The 19,681-nt window shown below is 43.1% G+C and overlaps 1 long non-coding RNA gene across 1 annotated transcript; it reads right to left on the bottom strand.

The window, feature by feature from the left end:
• Window positions 1-76: 76 nt before the first annotated feature.
• LOC113569781 lies at window positions 77-12,210 on the bottom strand. Its single transcript, XR_003409834.2, has 3 exons — window positions 12,043-12,210; window positions 10,433-10,655; window positions 77-650 (listed from the first exon to the last, which is right to left on the bottom strand). It is a non-coding gene; the product is annotated as an uncharacterized LOC113569781 (long non-coding RNA).
• Between the last annotated feature and the right edge of the window lie 7,471 nt (window positions 12,211-19,681).

The raw sequence follows: 19,681 nt of genomic DNA, 5'->3' as shown, positions 1-19,681 counted from the left end.
CTCAGTCTTATAACAGTTTTATAACATTACGGAATATGGAAAATATGGAAAAAGATTCACACAAAATGCACAACATGCCATATGAGAAGCATATATATCTTTTTGTTTATAATGTGTCACATATCCAGATGACAATACTAACACTACTGATTTTTTAATATACATGTAGACCAATATCATAAAGTACAACAATACACCAAAACATTCTCCAAATTCAGGTCATGTAAGGTGATGACTGCCTGCTGACAATGCCTATTGTTCATAATACAATGGCTAATGCAAATAGAACACGAATGGAAGTTACAGGTAACGCTACACCATTTAGACATAGAATAATGCATATTAAATATACAATATGTTTGGTCTGCTCTGTAAAGTTTCTGTAATTCTGCAGCTGACTCACAAACACGATCCACCCAAACCAAGGTAGACACTTTTACATACTTCATGCTAGGGCATGTAATGGGTGAAGTGAATGTTTGTAACATACTGTGAGCACGTCCCACTTTCTATGACGTCATTAGTGATTGAAATATCCACAGTCAAACCCCACAGTCAAATTAACACTGTTAGGAAAGGGGACAGTGACAAAGATGTTGTTTCTTCCAGAGTGGCGAATTGATTTCCTGTTGTCTCCTCCATCTCTATTGCTGGAGAGAGAGAGAGAAAGACAGAGAGGGAGGGGGTGAAGAGGGAGAGACACACAGAGAGAACGGGAAAGAGGAAATCAGGAAGCTGAGAAGCTAGGGGAGGCTAATTTGGGCTCCAGCTGTATCTGGGGGAGCTAGAGAAGCCCAGACTGGTGGTGGATGCTGTGCGGGGTGGGTGGGTTGTTTCGTCGGGAAAGGGGGCTCTTCCCTGGTCCCTGAAGTGGAATTGATCGCTGAGCTCCTCATCAATGGGGATGAGTCATCCCAGGCAGCAGTCTGCCTCCATTCTCAAAGCGCTCTGCTGTGCATGCCAAGGGCGCCCACTCTGCCAGAGTGTGATCCCTCTCTGATAGACTGCGAGGAAACACTTCCCATGAAGTGCTTGAGGGTTAGCCGCCCCGGCCCAGCCTGAGAGCTTTCTCATTAGAAGGTCTACGAGCTCTCCCAGCTGCTAATTGCTAGAACTCTTGTCCATTCATGCAGATCTCGAAATTGTATGAAATTTTCATGATGCTGAAACTGGAAGTGCAGCTGACCCATTTGGCTTGCTTCTACTGCACTAACTGTTAGGGAATCTGTCTCTGAGAACATCCAGATTGTAATGTCGGTTGGTGGCTGTTTTGGTCAGTAGCACATGAGCCCACATTATCATGTTCCTTGATCGCAAATGGCATTTGTACATGGGGGGGAGGATTATCAGTGTAGGCTGGAGGTCAAAGCTTGCAACCAAGTGCTATTGATGTTTAGCTGACTGCAAGCCATCAGACTTTCCACCCACAGTGAGCCAGCTTCAGATCCAGCTGCCATTGTAGCAAGTTTAATATTTCCCTTATACATATTTATTTACTTGAGAATAAGCACCTGAGATTGTCAAAACTAATCTCCATGTATCCTGACTTTTGTGAGCTTTCTCCAGTGTTGATATGTAGAGGTATGTAGTTGAAGGCTCAACCACCATACACCATGTTGTGTAAGCTTTCCAAATAAATCATTTAACAGTGCTGCATGCAGTACCCAGCAGGCAAGAGACAGATACACTTATATGATCGACAGTGAATAACATATCCTGCATATGCTGCCATTTTCATGACTTCTGGTCACAGATTCCAGTAGCACTGGTATCCCTAGCAACAAATAACAGGACATCTCATATGACTGTAGCCAAATAAAACGAGATCCTTCTTGCTGGTGCCTGGTGCTGTCATTGCACCATTGTGCACATGCTGTGGAAGGGGACGCATATGTCATGGAGCGAAGTGCCAGAACCTGTGACAGCAGGCTTGCGCACATCACTTATCTGCCTGCACTCACGCATGCACGCGCATGTAGGGCACGGCTTATCAAAGTGCTGCCGCCTGCTCCCATTACAACACCAAGGACGGGTCAGCATGTCCCATATGCCTGTCTCTGCAGCTTCTGCACTTCTCTGCAGCAAGTGTGTGTGTGTGTGTGTGTGTGTGCACGTGCGTGTGTGTGTTTCTGTGTGCAAACAGATCTGGAAATGTGACTGAACACAGGACTCATTATTTGTACAATTGCAATGGAACTATTCAACATCATTAATTAAATGGAAGTATATGGTACAAATATTTGAACAAACAGAAGCATGAAAAGGAGAATGTGCAGGTGCCTTTGAAGCGGCGGTGAGAAATCCCCCATGTTTATTTTCAGGACGTGTTGCCTCGGCCCACACATTCAGTCAGCATGCCCACGTTCAACCAGGCCTTTCATTATGAGAGGAAGTACTTGCGTTCCACCTACATTTGATTCAACATCCTCTGAGCACAAGATACATCGGCTGCCACCTCCCAGCAATTAACCTTTGAGGTCTATGCCTTGCTATGCTGAGGTCTAGGAAAGGATGTTAAAGATACAGGCCTTGCCTGTGTAGAAATGCCAGGGTTAAATGTGCTTAATATAGGGTAAAAATTTGCACATGCAATGAGCAATTGGAATTGATTTGACTCTGTAGTTGTTAATTGAATGCTGTGTCCCATGTGAGGAGGTTGATAGAAGCTTCAGAGAAGGGGTTCCAGTCACTGCACGGATAGACATAAACATAATTTACATGGGGAAACGTCAATGTAATAGAGACAGGATGATGCAGAAAGGTGCGCATGCATGCGTGTGTGCAGATGCAGTGCTCAGGAGACATGATTGCAGGCTACCATGTAAAGAAAAATGCTCTCCTGCTGTGGGCTATGAGGAGGAAAATCAATCTTCAGCTCGATCAAACACACAGACACAGACACACACACACAGAGGGAGAGAGAGAGAGAGAGAGATGCTTAGAGAGAGTGAGAGGAAGTCTTGTGGTGACTCAATGCTAAATTGATTTGGGCTCTGAGTGGCAGAGTGGAGCAGATGAGTCAGAGTTTCCACTGTGACCCCCATCCTCTTTCTCTCCCTCTCTCTCTTTATGTTGGTCTGAATTTACAGGTTGTACTACACATCAATGGTACAGTCTGGGGCTTATTTTTACATATATATGCAGTGGCAAATAAATGCATGTGAAATGGTTGTGTACTAAGTTCAGCACTGCAGGATGCTGAACATGGTGAGTATCATGCACTTCCATGCAAGTACATGGGAGCAGGGAGACTGGATGAACTGAATGAATCTGATTTTCAAAAAAGATTAACATATTCACGGAGAACTCCTAATGACAATCTCTGTAAAAATAAGATGATTTCAGATTTGGGATCAAATTTTGAGTACTATGGGGAGAATTAGTTAAAACATGTTTTTAAAATTTTAATCAAATTGAAAATGTACCTATTTAAACACAAGAATTCTCACCATTTTACTCCATGCTAACTATATCTCCTAGAATTATTGTAAAATAACCATAACAAACAGACTCATTTTCACATTCCTTATGCCAATTTATTACAAACACACACACACACGCACGCAAGTTCGTATTTGCATCCTTCTCAAAGCAACCCTTCAAGGACCCTTCCTGAAGCTTCTCCAAACCACAAGAGAATATAAGGAGGAGAGGAATCTCGTTGGCCCCGTGATGGCCCACATTGTACAACAGCTTCACAGAGGCAGTCTCATCACTGAGCTGACCGCAGTGCTACATGCCAACATGGAAGGACCTCCAACCACTGACCAGCACCAGAAGATTAGAGGAGTCCCAAAGGAGCCACTCAGATATTACTCATGCGTGTAAAATTCACCCAAGACACTCCATGTTCCCTAGAGAGAGCTATGACTTGAGAGATCCAGTCATGATAGTCCATTCAACCTCCTAGCCATGTCTTGTTTGGTAAGTGAACTCACGGTTGGTGAAGACAGGCCTTATCACTGTGACTCGTGTGGTTAGTGAGTCTGAATAGGACTGATCTTGTGGTGCACTGCTGTGGCAACTGAAGTTATACTGCTAAAAGACACATTCAGGTTGAAATAGGGTTGGAACAGAGACCTTATCTTTCCATGATGTGTTGAAATTATGATTTAAGTATCTATACCATTCTAAACTTTCACATTCTCCTTACACCATGGGGTAAGGCAGGAAAGCCATTATGGGGGGGGGAAATATTGCTTTGAGAGTCCCACTGGTGCTGGAGCAGGTTGCCACAGCCACCTCTGTGTGTCTCTCCTATTTGTCTCATTTATCTAGACATGATGCAAGGCTGAGTTCAGAGTGAGAAAGCCAGCAATCGGCCAACATGCAAGTGCCTTGGGGCATGAATGCATGGGCCGGGGGGGGGGGGGGGGGGGGGGGGGGGGGGGGGGGAATTTGGGGGAGGGGGCCGCATCACTTCAACTGTTGGTAAGAAATCTGGAGTTTTTCACTGGGTGTGCACAGGTTATGTAAAAACCATTTTAATCACTGCCCTTCCTGTTATACTCTTCACCCTTCGACTGCTGTTCGCTAAATTACATTTGGGCTCCAATTCCAACTTTCCTCTCCAGGCTGCTTAACGCATGAATGGCAATTGATCCACTCTTTGAGACTATGTCAGATTGATTCCCGCAACTCTCATGGGCCAGGAAGTGGCTGGATTTGCTGAGCTGCAGAGAGCGTTGGTGAGTCCAAACAAATTCCATCCGCCTAATTCAATCACAATGGAAGAATTAAAGCACCCTCTTTGCACACCCCATACAACAGTGCATATCACCATTAAACAATCACGCGTAAGACTGCTGTGATGTCAGCTCCTCACAGGGAGTAGGAGCAGAGGTCACATTCCGGCCCTCTTTCAGGGGAAAGACGTTGGCTGACAACATTCTCATTTGCTTCACCCCTGCTGCTAAACTGGCACTTTGCATTAGACACTCTGCAGTTTCATCATCTCACCTCATTTTTAGATCCAAACAAACTACCGTGGTACCTTCAGAACCCTTATCTTCCCTTAAAGGTCAGCCAGTGTCCCCCAGTCTGTATATCTCAGTCTTACCCCAGTCTCCACTGAGGAAACTACAGCACTGAAGATGAGCAGTCTAAACCTGATGAAAACATTCAGATGAAGAATCATCGTAGACTTGGAAGGAAGGAACAAAATAAGATCCTTTATTCAGACTGATGGACATAATGTCTTCCTACAGTAAAGCTGCAGTGCTGAAGGTGATAATGTAAGCGATACCTTTTATATTATGTTGCTAATGGGAGAGATTAATGCTGTGTGATACCCATTCACCTTGGTTAACCTCGAACTGAAGTGCAGCACCTACCCATTCTCCAAGTGCTCAGGCAATAAAAAATGCCTTAAGTGAATATATACTACATCAGGATCTGTTCCTGCCAAATGTCCACAGTCATGGATTCAAAAGGACTTCTGTCCAGTGCATTATTTGCTATAAATACATTTAATATTGTATATCATTGGGCATTTAATATGTGACACCCCATAAAAAAGCTGCATGACCAATAATTCTGTTATTTAAGCATCTATTTGTGTACCTATAAATTCTGTTCAGTTCTCCTATGACATCCATAATGGGCTCTCAAAACCATCATCAGTGGCATCAGTGGTGGAATACAGAATTCAGTGTTTCATACAATGATAGAGGAGGCTACCCTGTATTCTACTGCAGGACATTTTACATACAAACTTTTAGTTTTTGTAGCCTCCAGTGAATATGCACTTCAGTATCATGCCTTGTAGGTTATCTCCTTAAAAAACGGTCTGCTTTGCATATCTGAGCACTGACTACAGGCAGTATGTCTGACTGCAAGCAGACTGCCAGCACACCAGGGACAAAGCAAGCTACTTGACTGAGAATCAGTGCTCCTTACTGGCTCCTATATATTCCTAAACTTACTTTTAAAGCCAGGCCTTGTCAACTTTGTATGCTTCTTATGTAATATGTCCACTCTATTTCATTAGCCTTGCCAAGCCTAATGACATCATTTGCCCACACTTTCCTCTACAGAGTAGCTGCAAATGTAACAAAAGGATGTGCAAAAACAGAAATCAAAGTGATGGGAAACACTAAGAGAGCAATTGCTGGAAGTCTGGGCTCCTTTTCATGTTGGTAAACAAAATGGCCATGGTTGCCCATTTGCGTCATCTCCTATGACCTCGCATCCACTCGCAATTGGTCATCGCACAGACGACAGAAGCACAGACACAGACCGGGCAACAGAAGCTTAGCCTGTAGTTTAATTAGCTAGTAACTTACAGTACATTATATGTGCACCATCACTGCAGCATTACCAAGATTAGCAATTAAGCACAGCAGAGTTGCCAAATGAATACAAAAAACAAGAGTGGTAATCACTTCTGAACATGAGACTAATTTCTTCTACCACACAGCCTTTCAAAAGAAGTATCTAAAATAATCATTTTAAGGTTTACATTTTGTGCAGAGGTCAGGAGGGTTACAGGGAACAGCATGTTACCTGTGCTTCTTTGTTGCTGACAGGTGCCACATGCAAATGCCTCGAATGTGGTTAACATACATTTGCATCCATTGTCATTGCCAGCTACGGCCTGCAGAGAGTGTCTGCTTAATTCGCTTGCACACCCCCAGAAGAACTCACGTTTGTGCTCAGACTGCAGTCCATCATTCACTTTTCAAGCTTCTGCTCTGTCAAAAATAGAGAGGAGCCATGCTCCATGGTTACCTGGTAATAATCAGATCGTGCTGTTGCTAAGAGCAGAGTTTCAGTTCACCCACTGTCTCCCTCACTCCTACAGTCCTGTCTGCTGGCGCAGGGCGGTACGACTCTCTGTCTGCCTGCATGTCTTCTTCCTGTTCTCAATCACACACACACACGTCCACACGGCATTGATGGAATTAAACTCTCGCTGTGCATGATGCTCTGACTCAGGCACTGGGTTTGCTGCCTTGTTCGTGGAGCTGGAGGGAGTTAGTCTGTCGTTTGGGTATGAGTCATCAAGCAAGCACGAGAGCTGGTGCTTCTCCCGCTCCCGGACCGCATCGCGCTCTCCATGCATGCTGAGCACGAGAAGCAGGCCATCAATCAGATTTTAATACACAACTGCCCCATTTCCAGTGAGCCTGGTCACATCTCCCTATCAGCGGTGGGCTGGAGAAGTGCAGAGGCAGCACTGGAGAGGCGAGAACAATCATTACCTCACCAGCAAAAAGTGCTCTTGCATTGATTAATAGGGCTGAGCCTTGCTGGGGCTTCTGTCTCAGACATTAGCTGAACCTTTGCTGTTGTAGCCAACAAGCACAGGTATATTGCATAAAGAAAACCAAATCAAGATTAAATTAAGTGCAGGATTTCGACATGCTGACTGACTACTCTGAAGTACCCTCTACACTGAAGCACTGAATGCCCTGTAGAACAACGACCCACCACCCTCTGCTAGTGGGCACGCTTTGAAATCTGCTCGGCGACTCCTGTTTTGCATGTCTGTGTTGCAGGATTTGCATTCACGATGCATTACTGTCATCTGGATGAACTGTATTATTGTGACTGAGTAGAGCAGAAGTTGAGTGAGAGAGTGTGCTATTAACAACTGGACAACAGAGTGTGCTGTTACCGACTGGTTATCTTCACTGGCTTCATCTGTCCTGACATCAGCATTTAGTTAATGTCACCTGTGCTGGCCAAAAGGCAAGATCCAGTCACTGCCTGGTCTCTAGGGAACCAAAACTCTGCATGTTATTGCATGTGTCTGTGTGTGTGTATGTGTGTTTGTCAAATTAAGCAGTGAAACAGGGAATGGATATTAGAGCGGAAGGAGACACATATGCCATGGCAGATTGTTGCTATGGCGGTATCACCGCCCTGAGATTAGTGGCAGTGCTCCATCAGACAGGAGAGCAGTAGCTGTGCCAGTGCGAGGCCCTACACTCTGCATGTTCCCAGCAGATGAGCAACACGCTGCTTCTACCCTCATACAGCACACAGAAGGGTCAGGAAGTACAGCTTCCCATTATAAAGTGATGAAATACTACAAAAAAACCCTGCTTGTGCTGGGAGCTGAAAATAATGTACTTTTACAGTGGCTCAGGTGACTAATAGGCTACTCTCTCTTCTGATGCTATGACAAGATGTGGGGCTGGATATGGAATTAATCCACACATGCACACGCAACCTCGCATACAGTCAGTCATGCATAACAGAAATCCAAATTTCTGCAGTGCAAGCAAATAAATTCAAATAAAAGCTCTTGGTTCAGTAACCAAGCAAAATCACCATAAACATCATGAAAAAGTCCTGAAAATCTCACAAGAGAGATAGTTCACACAGGGACAGGTATCACTATGAGTCACACTCACTTCAGGATGTTGCAAAAACAGTCATGAGCTGACTTCAAACAGACTCGAAAATGCTGTCTCTGAAGGATCACAGAGACAGTAAACACTCTCAGCTGGGGTTATTGATGTTTAATTGACTTCAGAACATCTGCGATTCCATTTGGTCGCATAATTGTACTCGGCCAATTTAAAAGCCTCAGAGAGGAGAGTGTTTACTTGTGCTGAAGGAAACTCTGACATGTTGGGAGCCAAGCTTGTAACTCGATTAGGAATGGTATGACTTTCTGTTGAGTTGTTGAGACTGCATTGTAATGCTTGTTTCTGTAACACTTTTTTCTGTAATGCTTGCATCCACTGGGCTTCTTTACACCTTATTGTACATATGCACATGAATATAAATCATGAAACCTCTAGAGTTTGAATATGCATTTATTTGCAAAAGATCAAAATTCCTTTTTTAAAGTTACATTAGCTCACGAAAGATTAGCAACCTTTTTTATCCACACCTTGGGGTTTGATGAGTAGTCCACACTGAACTAGAGCATCTTGTACAATAATTGTTGTGGGGATAGAGTAAAGATACACATAGCAGCAGACAGGATTTCCAAGTGCTACTGTACTGGATCCACTGCAACTGCACAACAATGAAAATGTTCTATCTCCACAATCACAAGCTCTTCTTGTCTGGTATCATTTTTGACTGTGTATAGCCCAGTTTCCCATTGGGCTAGTATCACAGCTCATTATAAGAGTGTATATGGCAGTGCTAAGCCAGGATTTTAGATTCCACCCGTCAAAGGCTTTTGTGCACTACTGTACAACTATGCTTCTGGGAAACAATTAGATTCCTGTGCATTCAATATTAGCAATATTACCAAATAGTGAACCTGTAGTGCATACAGACATCTTTGTGGAATTCAAGAGCCAGATCCCATTAGGGATTCGTTTGGAAGGGCATCTTGCAATTTGTATTGTTTAAAATGAGCTCTTAAGCTTAAAAATGTAAAAATACACAAACACACACACACACACACACACACACACACACACACACACACACACACACACACACACATATATATATTTAACAGAAGATTCACTCATGTTGAGTAACTCCATATGAACATACATAGCTCCTTGTTTACTTTTACATGTTGAGTAACTACACCTGAACAGACTTAACACATTACATTTCTAAACATGTTGTGTTTACACTTGCAAAATATGAATGCAAAGCACTATCAGCAGAGTAAGTTGTGTGCATGTTACGGACATGCTGATTGGTTACGTATGACAACAGGACTGAAAGCAGAGGCCAGTGTTTGCATTTCCTGTAATCAGAGTATCCATTCACTAAAGGATGATGTAACTGGATGCCAGCCTTCAATGGGTCAGGCCTTGGTGGAGCATAAAACCCACAATCAGTCTGCAATGAGAACATCCTGTTTGTGTGTTTTGCATAAGCTTCAGTCTTTTATTATATTCAACCCCAGTGCTCTTAGCATATGTCTGCAAATGCAGGAAGCTGTTTGGAGGGGAATGACTTATGAGGGCAGAGCCACAGCGAATATTTCCGACCAGAAGCCTCTAGCAAAGTGTAGTGGATTGTCTTTCATTGCATCATCCTGTTTAGAGGACAGTGGCACAATGTCATCAAGACATGGCAGGCTGCCAAAGCACTGAGCTTTCCCCCAAAAAAGTAGGCTACTTGATTTACCTGGACAAAGTTTAAAGGAACCTTTGAAATTAGCTTTAACAAGAGAGAACCATGGATGCTTTTAATATAAGGTGTGAAATATAAATAAATAAATAATTGTAACTAATAATAATAATAATAAATAAATTTAAGTTAAAACAATTTCCCTTCAGGTCCATCCACTATGAAAGCTCTTCACAGTTACCAAAGTCTCCAACAGTTCTAAACCTACTGTGCCTTGTGTTTGTTGTTTCAACACAACAGACATCTGGAAGTCTGAAAAAGGCTTTTCACTATCCCCCAAACCCCACAACATTTTCCTCGCAGTAAGACTTTAATCCTAAATTGTACACTGAGGATTAAGAAGGGGTGGCTAGCACTGAGCTCTCTATCTCACCTCATTAAATCAACGAGACGGATGACAGGCCTCAGTCCGCCAGGAACGTTCTCTCCGAGGGAAGATGATGTGGTTCCTGAGTGGCAGAGGCTCCTGGGCTTGGAGATACGCCGTTACTTTTGCCCTTGAGTTAACATCGCTGGGGTGCCAAACCACAGCATGAAGGGCACCTGGTTGCCCCGCAATAGACGACTCACTTTTCTGGAAGCCCTTCCTGCACACGCTGAGGAAGCATGCCGACCATTACCAAATGTGTGTTCACACGTGAATGTATGTGTGTGTGTGTGTGTGTGTGTGTGTGTGTGTGTGTGTTAGAGAGAGAGAGAGAGAGAGAGAGAGAGAGAGAGAGAGCGAGAGAGAGAGATTATATCCTTTAAACATATGCAAAAGGGCATAAGGGGATTGGCCTCTCAGATTTAGCAAAAGCCAAAAAAGTGAACATGAACGTTATGAATGTTACTCTAGAGACCCCAGTTGTACATTTACCACTTCCTGAACTGTTTTCCATATTTTACTCTAACATTAATAGAGAACGTGAGTCAGACGGGGCTGAGCTCGTGGGGTATTCTCCTCTACGTGTCCCTCATACAGTACAGCAGCTCCACAAGCACGCCCACTCTGGAATACCAGTCTGCGCAGACTTAAATCACTTTCAGATGGCCTTTGGTCAGAATATGATTCATATACTGGTTGGTCTGTGCCAATTCTTTTATATAGCACAATAAAATCCCTAGCATGCTACTGACCTATACAGCAAGCATACCAAACTGTACAATGAAGTCTGCAGAAATTCACTTAGTACCGCCCAATCAGAAGACTGTAGCTTTTATGCTTTACTGGATAATATATTGTGGTTAGTTATACTGATTTCATTTTGACATTGGATTTGAGTGAAGTTAGAGTGGTTTATCTTGTTTTATGCTCTCGTTGTATGTGTTGCTAAAAAATGTAGTATCCCTGGTTTTCAACATAATCTGGAATTTCATTCTTATGAATCACTCTAGAGAATGACTGAATTGTTTTTCAATAATTCTCCTTTATAGGACAGAAAAACAAAACAAAAGTCTAATCTTGTAAGTCCGTTGTAAGATACCCAAAATCATGTTTCCAAGCTGGTGGAAATGTAAGCATCGCTTTCAGCTGGGGCGAACGGATCCATTTAAAGGAAGAAGTGTGTTCCAACTGACATTCATTTGAAATTAGCGACCACTGTCTGTGAAAGAAAACCCCCCAAACACTACTTAAAACGATTTGTGCAGCACTGTTCTGGAAATATTCATTCTGAGCCAGTTCATATGATTTTTACTGGAAAAATTTGAGTGATACTGTATCAGTATACCAGGTCTACTTTACTGTTGTAACAATAAAAATCTCTTACACAACTGCCCAAGTTTGACTGGCCTTTTTGAGAGTGCAAGTGGCTTGTGGGTTAGTCATGTATATACAACATATCTATAATTACCTGAGGCCTACAAGACTTCACATTGTGTATCCTGGTTTCTGAACTAGCTATACACATGAGCAGTTAAAGTTCAGCTCAGGCAGACCTGAACGTGCTTCTATGGAATAAGGTTTAGCTAAACTGAACTCATGTAGGAGTTGACACTTACTATTGTGCTGTGTGGGGGCAGATGTTATGCAGTCTGAGCATCTCTGTAGCGTGTCCAGAATACCACACTCTAAGTAGATACCGTGGGTGATGTATCCGTGGGTGTCTTTACCATGTATCCCCTGGGGATTCCTGGGTTGAATGGGTGATGCCGGCCATCAGCAGTGCAGTGGGCACAGCCCCTGTGGCTCAATATGGCTCGGTGTGTGTCGCTTCGACCGTGACCCATTTGCAAATCGAAAGAACACAGTGTTCCCCTGTCCCCGCAGTTGCTATGGCAACGCTGAGTGGAGAGACGCAAGCTATGGACATCATTTATGCTGCCAGGCAGAGATGAGAGACGAGAGACAGAGCGAGGGAATGAGAGCGAGAGGGAGAGTAAGAGGTTAGAGAGAGAGAGGGAGAGACCCCCTTTCAGGCAACACTTTATGCATCACAATTCTTTATTTTGGGATGAATGATGCAAAGATACAGCTGAAAAGAGTGCCATACACAAATGATTCTGAGCACCTGCACTGACCTTGGATGAGTTACAGTATTGGACATTTCAGTATTCAACTCACTGTCAAATGTTTCACTGCAATGTGCAACATTATGTGACATAACATTGTCTCAAAAACTCTTAAACGAGAAGGAGTCACAAAAACAAACAAACAAAAAAAAACCCTCAAAATGTCAAATGGAAGGAAAGACGAGCGGGAGTGGAGGACAGGCATTCTGCTCTGCACTTCCTCTAAAAGAGCAGGAGACCAGAGATTTCATCAGAGAACAGATCTCATCAGCAACCAATCTGTACAGCAGGCAAATGTTCATCCTGGGCACAAAGGGCTCCTCCCTTTATCCAGCTCAAAGGGCTTAGGGAAAGTTGTACACACGTACACACACACACACACACACACACACACACACACATTATATATATATATATATATATATATATATATATATATATATATATATATATATATATATATGCATCCATTATATACTCTTCTAGTTATTACCACTTTAATTCATAGCACAGGGTGTTCCAACTCTGTTGTGGTGGATTTGCCTGACACAAATGTTTTGAGCAAATGTTCTTTAAAAAACAAACAATAATTAATGCTATCTTACAGTAGGTTTTCAAAAGCATCCAATGTGACAACTGCATCATCTGTTTTCTAAAGGTTAAACTGATTTTCCCCTGGATACTGGACCCACATTTCATAGTTTCACACCTTTGCAACCTAAAATAGATCTGTCTGGTTCAGTGTACTGACTCTAAGGAACCATGTTTTATTTCAGATATACTTCCTGGCCACATTTGAATGTGATCACTATACAGACTGATCTCAGATCAGATGCTAAGCAGCTGATGGCGTATTCTCTGTTACCATAGTGTCTGATAGGTCTCAAGCTGAGAGTCCAGTCACCCTGGAATACAGATCAGCTGTAATGCATCTTAAGTCTATGCTAATGTATCTTGTTTTTAGTGAGGTTACAGCAATCATTACATCCTGATGGAAGGATGGTTGTGTCTGCTGGGGTTGGTGCCATACTGACATAGTTCATGATGTTATTAGCTAAGCAGAACTCAAAAGAGGTTTTGCTACTAAACTGCAGAAGGTGTAATATGGGATACTTTGATTTCTCCTATAGGAGACATAACAGTTTGGCTCAGTCTTTCTCTGACTATCCCACAATCTTTTTCTTAAAATTTCTGCTCCACTATGGGAGACAAAGGTTCAGGACTGGGTTTCCCAAAACAAAGATGAATATTTAAGATGATCTTTAAATTGAGTGAGTATTACATGGAACACACTATCATTTAAGATGATCTTACCACTATGATGATTTTAGCAAACTGGGCCCAGATATAGAGCTTGCTCCTTGGAGCTCAAAGCTAGAGAGGAATTGTAAATGCCGAAAAGAATAAAGTTGAGTATGTAGGTGGTTATGGCATCACACATCAGACTCTCTTGGTCTCAAAATAGCGGCCACTCAGCAGTGAGCCAGAATGAAATCAGAAGCTGATATTAATCAGTGAGGCACAGAATGAAAAAGCAGCCAGCAAACTCCCACCATAGACAAAAATATTATAGACTCAGACTTGCAAGCATGCCAGTTCTATATCTGAGTTTTCTGTCCCCATCTCTGATATAGAACTGTCTGCTTGCAAGTCCTATATCCATTTTTACATTAGTTACTGAACAGTACATACACAGATGCAAGGAATCTCTCCATACACACATCAGACAGTGAATCACTACCGCACCCATCCTTAGGGTCTCCTTGGGATGAGTCATCCCCATTAACAGTCGGCCCTCCAGGAATATCTGCGCAGCCGCAGACACGACACACACAGTCATGTGTGCATGCTTGCGCGTGCACGCACACACACACACACACACACACACACACACACACACACACAAACACACAAACACACACACACACACACACACATGCACATGCTCCATTTCAAGTGGGATTCCCCTCTCTGCATGCTTCCCCAAGCCGTGCCTATCATGCAGAGCCAGAGAATATGCCTGGAGCTGGGCCGGAAAGGGGTTCAGCTTGCCTGCCTGAGCCCTGTGAGTCATCCACTGCACAGAACAGACAGACGCACTCTCTGAGATACCTGATCACAGTGCAGGGCTACAGTTAGCACAAACAAATCACACCGCACCTCAGCAGATGAGATGCAATACTTTGCTCGCCCAAGATGGTCAATGGAAGTAATTTCATCTGCAATAGGTGACTGTCACTTTTCGAGAGTTAGTACCCCGTGCATTATCTTGGCCATCAATGATAGCCTCAGTGGCTTCACAGCTGCCAAAAATAGATGAGTGACTCTCAGCACAGATTTGCAAAAAGCTGCCATTCTGTTGCAATTACTTGACATCACTGACATTGAGATCATCGTGGCTAATGCCTTCTAAGCATGGCATGCTAAGCTGTGTCAGCAAAGGCTAAGCTCTCCCTGCTCTCTCTGACTTTTTTCTCTCTGCTCTCTCTGACTTTTTGGTCATTGGTATTTTATTTTTTAAAAATGACTTCATCTTTGCACGGATTGTGACTGAAGTGCGTGTTTTTGCATACAACTGTAAACTGAAACCTACAGTAGAATTAAGATGGAACATTCTCTGTGGTATTTTGAGAATATTATACAAAATGGCCAGACAAAGAGAGCTTTCTATATTCTGCCCATCAGTCAGTATTGCAGAGAGAGAAAGTTAGGAACCAGCATTCTTAAAGAGTAAATATCCAATATTACCAGTTAAAGCAAAAATACTTAATGTTCTCATGTAAAGCCTCTGACAATCTGGCCAAGCATATCCACTTGTAATCACACACACACACACACACACACACACACACACACACACACACACACACACACACATATATATAGTGTATGTATGTATGTATGTATGTATGTGTGTGTGTGTGTGTATATAACAGCACTTTAGTTATGATCCATTCCATAAGATGAAACATATCCTGCTTGTGCCGAATCAACCATCTCTGTGCTCTGCATGTGACAATCTAACCTATGCTATCCCCCTGACGAGGAGATAGACAGCAACTGAAAGCAACCGTGACAACACAGACCCATTGCCATGGCAACCCAACTCGGCTGAGTGGGGGGGGCCGCACGCGACCGCTACTTAACGAAGGATACAGAGTGTTCCCTCACTGCTGAAACACCCACAACCAGCCTTGCCTTGCACAGCACCAGAGCTGAGGATTAAGCCCACCTAACCATAACCCGTCAGGAGGAGTTGACACTGGGACTGCCTGTCTACTTCATGCAGGCTGACGCTAAGGGGCATGCTGGTTCTGTTTCTATGGACACACAGAAAGGGCTTTTCTCATTTACTACCAACGAGAAATCTCCCTTGCATGTAGCCTCTGCCGTGGTAATTGGTTGCATGCCATTCAACCTTATCACCTGGGTGGGCATTATAAGCAGAAAGATTAAAAATCAACCAGGATTTAAGGCTTTCCTTCTGTTCTCTAAAACCCACGTGTTCACCGGAGAGTTGAGGCGCATACCTTTCAGCTTTGAAGATGAGAAATGCTCATGGTTAGAGCATTAGTGATCCCAGCAGGCAGTGAGATGGCTATCTCCGGCCTTTTGGACTGCCTGCTGAGCCTTGCTTGCTCTCTATGGCCCCGGGAGAAGCCTCATTACAGGTATTACTGTGGCATTTACTTTGGCAGCTGCCAGGAACGTGGGGAGCAGCAGCAAGAAGATCAAAGCAGTCGTCTATCCAGTTCCACTAGCAACAAACATTCATGATGCTTTTACATTACATCTCGCTGCAGGGTTTCATTTAAAATAGGCTTTATATATGACCTTTATTGTCATTGTTTAAAAAAATGACTAATACCTCCATAAAACCATAATCCTGTGATTTCCTTTCTGAGGCCCATGTTATTAACTGTTTTCTTGAAGGACACGATCTTTTTATTGCCCTCATAATGCTTAATCCAAATGGATGACATCACCTTTGGGCAAAGGAGGAATATGAGACATTGAATTTATGGTATCTTCAAACTGTAACTGACACCAGTACAAAGATTTTTTATGGCAGCGATTGATGACTTTTTTTAAGAAGAAACATCTCAATTTTGTAGTTTAATACAATGACTGCAGCTAATTGATTAACTAAGAAATCCTGAAAAATCTGGACATTCTTTAATATCTAAATCCCTCAGAGACCCACAAGACAAGAGAGAGATAAAGACTAAGATAAAGACTAAGTGAGAAAGAGACAGAAAGCCAGAGAGATACACTCTTATCAGTGGTTCCTTTAGAAATAAAGTTGACAATATTCGTGAATTTCATGAGGAAGCTAAAAGACACTAATGCGCAAATGCTGGCTCATGCTCTCTAACACAAACAGGGGGGGGAGGGTGTGCAGTGTGCTAGGAGCAGCTCTTTTGCAGAAGCTATTGTGTCAGCACACAGAGCAGAGATATAGCGACATTTTCATTCAGGCCCCTGCATTCTGCTTTTGTTTCCTGACAGCCTCTTCAGTGGCACCAGGCAGATGAACAGATGAGCTGGGAGCCCCTGTTAATTCAGCCTAGACCAGTTACACAAGTGCCTGGAGTGGGATACTGTTACGCAACAGGTTGGAGACAGGCCCAACCTGTCCATAGCACCTGTATAAAACCTGGCCCGTAAGCTTTGTGGGAGGCACATGTTCGGCCAAACCCACGTACCTTGTCACTGATAGTGTGTGTGTGTGTGTGTGTGTGTGTGTGTGTGTGTGAGTGTGAGAGAGAGAGAGAGAGCTCTGCAGGAAGGAATAAAATCTGAGGACTGCTGAGCCCTGTATGTGTTTTATGTGAAGGCAGCACTGAAGAGATCAGACCCAAACCACAGGATATTTTTGACGTTTGAGGCAGAAGGAGGAGGAGATGATCAGGGAGAAGCAAGAGGAGCAGTGTGGGTGTGTGTGTTTGTGTGTAGGGGGGAGCTGCTCTGGGAAAGCAGCTGGACACTCTCCAGCACTTCCCTCTGTTAACCAGGCATGAAATTCCTGTGGCAGCATGCAAAGAGACTCTATGTGTATGTATATATGTATGTGTTTGTGTGTGTGAGAGACAGAGAGAGAATGATACAGAGAAATAGAGAGAACTGGAAGAATAGAGGTTGCATGTCACCACAAGGACAATGAGCAGAAAAACAAGTACACAAGAATGATGCAACCCCTGGAATGTGAAGTGAGGAGAAGGGAGAGGAGAGGAGCAAAGAGGAGAGGAGGTGCTGCTGGGAGTTCTTAATGACTTCTGCACTGTTTGGGAATGTGCTGATGATGCCCTATTCTAATGATCACAGCGAGAGCTGGAGTTGGAGAAGGTCACAGTGATGAGCTGCTCATACATAGGAACTACTTATTCAATTTCATTTAGTCTAAACCGAAATGATCTGCTCTCGCTCCTGCTGACCTTACACATCCACTTCCGAGACGGACAACTAGAACCTGCATTGTGTGTCTTTCAGGAGCTTTGTTGCTGGTATCACTGTCATATAGATCAATATATCCAGCCAAAAGGAGATTTTCTGACTGATTTATGGGTGAAAATGAAGAGGCAGTAGACAACACTCACCTGACCGATGTGTGAGCAATATCTATTTCAGGCTGCTGACAGGCGCACCCAGTGCAGCAGGTTCATCGATGCTGTACTTATGTTCCATTCACAAAGACAGCATGACTCATGTCAAGGCAATCCATTCACTTCTGTAGAATATTCAAACCCCCACTCACTCTCACAGCAACCTTGAGCATCCTGAGCAGGTGATGCCAGGAAAGTTGTTTAAAGACATGACATTTAGGTAGGTACTAAAAACTAAATCTGAAGGGTAAACACATTGCTTTAAACATTACTGCTTAAAGCAGAAATCAGTCTCTATCGGGGCCATATAATACTCGCTTCACCTTACTCAAAATAGGGTCTGATGCTGCAAGCAATATTTATATACCTATAGGCTAAATTTAGTGTCGGCATTAGTCCTTGTATGTGTAAGGGAGGTTCTGAGAGCGTTAAGAGCTATATACTGTTACAGCATTAGATGTATCACAAGGGTGGCTAAAGGAGACACACCACTGCACAGGGAATTGGCCTGGTGAGTCAGAAGCTTGACTGAAGAGCCAGGATTCATTCTGTTATCCCTCAATGCCAGCTATCTTTTCATCAATGAAATGAGACTCCCAACAATACACTAGGCTGAAACACAGTACCTTTTTTTTTCAGTGAGGTGGTGACTATATTTAGATGGGAATTGGATAGATTGCATTGCAGTGTTTCACTAACTTGCCTTTATGAAGAAGTACATGTCTAAATTCATTCTCTTTAAATGTATTGACTTAGCTACACCTGCAAAAGCTATGGTTGTGCTGAACAAAAACTAACATGCAGAACTTAGCTATGCTTTCCATTCTATGAACCCATGAACAAACTAGGGTATTCAAAAGACATTTGCAGTATCCACAATGCTATTTGAACATTATAGAAAATCTACCAAATCATCTATAACCAGCAGATAAAAAGACACAGGTGAGGTGGTAGAGCTGCTGACCCATGCCAGAGAGATGTTCCATGCTGGCCTGCAGTGATGGAGCATGCCTCTGACTGATGCCCTGGGTACGTGGGGAGTGATAAGCAATGGCTGCCTGCTAACACTGCCTGTTAAGGCTGTCAACACTGGCAGCACAACACAAAGACAGCAAAAGCCTGTCTTGCCTACCACAACCTACAGGAGCATGTTCTGGTCACCGGTTTGCAAAGTCTATAAACAGCCCAGAATGCATGTTTAGTTTAAGTGAACCTACACATGAAAAATGAGATATTTTAAATAAATCAGTAAAGTTTAAATATTACTTTGTGCAGAAAGTGTACCTATACATATCATTCGCAGAACAATAGTGACTCATTGTGGGTTGGAAGTGCTGGGTTTCATAAAGGCTTTTTAATCGGTTCACATTTTAAAATGATAAGCAAAATAAAGAAAGAATAAATAAATAAAGAATAAAGTAAAAATAAAACAACCACTGGAGAGGAACATTGGCTTGGATGGAAGTTTGATTGGAATGCTATTAACAGTGTGGTTGAATTTGAGACCTGGCGCAGCATTCAGTTCT

This window comes from Electrophorus electricus, chromosome 3, assembly GCF_013358815.1.
Source record: "Electrophorus electricus isolate fEleEle1 chromosome 3, fEleEle1.pri, whole genome shotgun sequence".
Lineage (NCBI taxonomy): Eukaryota > Metazoa > Chordata > Actinopteri > Gymnotiformes > Gymnotidae > Electrophorus > Electrophorus electricus.
This window is presented reverse-complemented; position numbering and strand designations above follow the sequence as displayed.